Raw genomic sequence first — 4070 nt, 5'->3', positions numbered from 1 at the left:
AACATCAATCTTTATAAAGCATTAGAACTTACAAAAAGAAACATGATAGGGAATTGGGAACCATGGGTGAGGATAGACAGGCACTCCTGCTATTGGAGGCAGGATTGGCAAACAAGCACAACAAGGAGAGGCAATACATGTGTGGGAGTCAGTGAGTAAATCAGATTCACCACTGCTGATGCTTTGTTGGGGAGAGAGGCATCAGGTTGGAGGACCAATGATGGCCGCCCATCAATTTGAGCCACGTGGACGCTATTCTGCAGGCAAGAAGCAGTGAGTCTGGAGGGTTTTCAGCAGGGTGGCATGAGGCATGCAAACATTTTCTTGGCTGTTTGTTTTGTTTTGTTTTGTTTTTACTAGGATTGTGGAGCTTTATTCCCAAGGAAAAAATATTGCTTTTAACATGTAATAAAAACCATACATAAGAATCTTTTTTTTTTTAGTTGCTGTCCATAAGTTTATTGTCTTTATTTGAAAAATCCTCATAGAAAATTCTTTGGTTTAGCTCTCAGCAGCCTGCTCCTAAGCTCTGAGGAAGCTTGCCTTCTTTTGAGCTACCTGATCTTTCTTCTGAGTGAGGGACATTTTGGGATGGTTCCACCTCTTCTTTTTAACTTCTTTCTTGGGCTTCTTTTCATAGACTGGATTCTCTCATATAGCAGCATGAGCTTTCTTATACGTCTCCTCCATCGTGTCTGGAGTTACGCTGTTTTTTATGTATTGAGAGAACTGTTTCTTGTAAGCATCTTCATCTTGTTCCATTAAGTAGCGCATGTAATCTGCAACATTCTGGCCCATGATGCGCTTCTGGTGTACTTCTGCATTGCTTTCAGAATCATAACCAGGGAATCATTTGGTACTGTGAGGGATAGACAAGCTTCCATCCACAGCTCCCTTCAGGGTGCCAAAAACTTTATTGCTCGTGATAGTTCTGGCAAGGCCTGCATCCAAATAGCAGGTAAAGGCACCTGGCTGACCATCAATGCTTTCCACATTGTATTCATTGCTAGTCACCTCCACTTGGCCGTCACAGATCTTGTCCATGCCAAACCTATTGAGAAGACTGCAGGCCAGCAGCAGGCCAGTACAATATGCTGCAGCATAATTTGTTAGTTCAACCTTCACATCATATTTTGGCAGTTCGCGTGCATATGCCGTGCAGACTATAATTTCCCCCTCTATATGGGCATAAGCAATCTGATAAATGATATCTCTGTTTGTTACATGAACTATCATCCTGTATTTGGGTGTGCTGTATTTATTTTTATCCTGTATCACCAAGCATTTCTGAGAATAGTAATCAATTTTACCCTCTTGGCGTCTTCTAAATTTCACTTGCTATCTCTTAAAGTAGGCCTTATTCTTAACAACTTTAACAAACTCCATCCTGCGGAACAGAGACCCGAATCCATGGCTCGACAGAGACCTGCAGGCCCAGCAGTGCTAGGGGGCAAAAAGGGCAAGAATCTTAACATTGAATTGAGATCATTGTGTATTTATTTTCAAGTACTTCAGTAGGGACTACATTCATTAACACAAATTAAAACCCACATGCTGTTTTCAAAGCCTGTTAAAACTATATACCTATTAACAAATAAGCTATTTAGTTCAACTCTGTTTCATTGGAAGTTTACACTAACTCCCCAGGTCTTGAATGTTTTAGGTACCACACTGGATTGCCATTAGGGATTGTAACGAAAAATACCAGATGACCCAGTCTGGGAAGGGGAAGTTGAAGAGTGAACGTGATCATAATCTCTAAAATGGTAAGAGCAGTGGATAAAGTGGACATGCATTTATTTTTCAAATTCTGGAGGAGTTTCATAAGGAAGAAGCTTATGGAACCATTATCCCAAGAGGTGGTAGTGCCTGCAAAAGTAATTTCAAAGATTAAGATACTTGCAGAGATGACAGTTATAATTGGCTATTAGAGAAAATGGAATGCTTTGGGTGGCACACCCCAGAGGCTGCTGTCAGGACTGTACATTTCCAGCTGCAGAGACAGAGAGTCATACCTAGCGTGGCCCTTCTCATATCCTTGGGAGGCAGTTTGCTCCAAGAGATGCATCTTGCTTTCAGAACACATTCCCATTGACTATTTTTTTAAACACAAAACAATCATTTATTGTTGACTGAGCTCAGGAGGTGGTTCTCACTGGGGGTCTCTTGTGAGGTTGCAATAAGACATTGATGGGAGGTGCAGTCATCTCAAAGACTGTCTGTTGATGCTGTCTGTTTGCTAGGACCTCCACTGGGGCTGAGGACTAGAATGAATATACTCAGCCTCTCCATTGTTGCTTGGGTTTCTTCACAACATGGCAGGAGGGATTGAAGAGCAAGCGTCCCAAGAGAGAGCCAGGCTAAAGTACCTTTCATGGTCTAGCCTTGGAACACATGCAGTGTCACTTGTGCTGTTTTCTGTTGTCTTCCTTAGAAATGTGTCCCTAAGTCCAGCCTGTATTCAAGACTAGGTGAATAGACTTTACCTCCTGAGGGGTGACCTATCAACTTGAAAAAAAAACCTGGTTGTTGTTTTATCATTGTCACACATTGATAATAATTACACCTAACATTCGCCGCATTCCACCCATTCAATGAGTCAAGCATTCAATCATTTAGTAAATACTTATTGCTAGGCATTTTGTCCATATTTCCATCTGAATAGGGCTTCACAGTTTCCAGAGAAAGTTCGTAACCAGTATTTGACTCGGTGTTCTCAACAACCACGCATGAAAGGCTAGGTGTGTTTAATTACTTCCATTTCTCAGATAAGGCAGTAAGAGGCTGGGAAACTCATCCGAAGTCTCTGAGCTGGTGACTGGTCCAGAGGTCTTTGAAACCCAAGTCTGTCCTGGAAGGGCATTCTTTCCACTCACCACCCAGGACATCATATTCCTCTCTCTCTCAAAATATCCAAGACTGGAGAGGAGGATAGACAGCCAGAGAGACTTGCTCTGAGATACTATGGCTTTTGCATGGGGTGGCCACATTTGAGGTATTTGAGGCATTTGAGGGTGAAAGGCAGCGCTATTGATAATGGCCCTGGGGTGACAGGCACGAACCAGGCATACTGGACATAGGGTCACTTCACCCACAAATGCTCAAATAACTGGAACCCAAGTGTTTTGTGCTTTTCTGCCAAATCATGCCTTATTTTTTTAAACTTCCTACCTCTTTAAGCAAAACCAACAAATTCTATCAATGCCACAAGGATATGAGTGACCCATAGCTCCCCAGGAGAAGGCACGAGGGCATCTATGTGCTCACATGCAATTGCTTGGCCAGCTCCTGGAACCTGCTCTATTCCATGTGAACTGAAGGGGTCTGGGGTGTGAATTTGGGGTTGCCGGGCAGAGGCCTGCAAGGAGATGGTCCAGCCACCCCAGGCGTCTCATTTCCCTCTCCTGCTGCATCATTGGTTGGAGAGGCAGGAAGACCACATTCTGGAGAGAGTGGCATTGGGGAGCCGTGGAGTGAATATTGGGCCTTGGTGTAGCCCTTGCTGGGCAGAAATGGCTGGGCCTTTGTACCCCACCCACCTCAGTCACTGGGTGCTGGGTTTCCCAGGAAGGATGCAGCCTCCAGTGGCACAGACCTCTCTAGTCGAGGCAGATCCCGAAGGAACTGAGAGCTGGCAGCTTTGTGCTGACCGTGCTTTCCACAGCTAGGCCCTAAGGCTTTCCTTCAAGGGGGACCTGGGTGGAGCATCTCATGCCCCCTCAGGCTGTAGAAAGAACCAGAAAATAGAAAGAAAATGTCTATTTAAAATTAGATATGGTCTCAGAATTTAAGGGATCCAGATCTGGTGTAGATTCTATCACTTGTTAGTTCGTGTGACCCTGGATGTGTCCTTTTCCCTTCCTGGAACTCACTGTCCTCATCTGTAAAAGTGAGAGAGCTGAATTAGCTTTGGAGCTGGCCTGGCTCCACCCTGCTGTTTTGTAGTCATGAAGTCATTTAATACCTGGGCTGGGCAGACTTCTCTCTCTGTTAGAGTGGGTTGGAGTAAGCCTTTCTGCTCTTGGTTGGGAATACTTTTACAGGCTATTCAAAGTAAACTGGAATACCCC

At 44.3% G+C, this 4070-nt stretch overlaps 1 pseudogene; it reads right to left on the bottom strand.

Annotated features, from left to right (window-relative positions):
* Positions 1 to 501: 501 nt before the first annotated feature.
* LOC129042611 (large ribosomal subunit protein uL18-like) lies at positions 502 to 1433 on the bottom strand (annotated as a pseudogene).
* Positions 1434 to 4070: the final 2637 nt, after the last annotated feature.

Source organism: Pongo pygmaeus, chromosome 7 (genome assembly GCF_028885625.2).
Source record: "Pongo pygmaeus isolate AG05252 chromosome 7, NHGRI_mPonPyg2-v2.0_pri, whole genome shotgun sequence".
Taxonomy (NCBI): Eukaryota; Metazoa; Chordata; class Mammalia; order Primates; family Hominidae; genus Pongo; species Pongo pygmaeus.
This window is presented reverse-complemented; position numbering and strand designations above follow the sequence as displayed.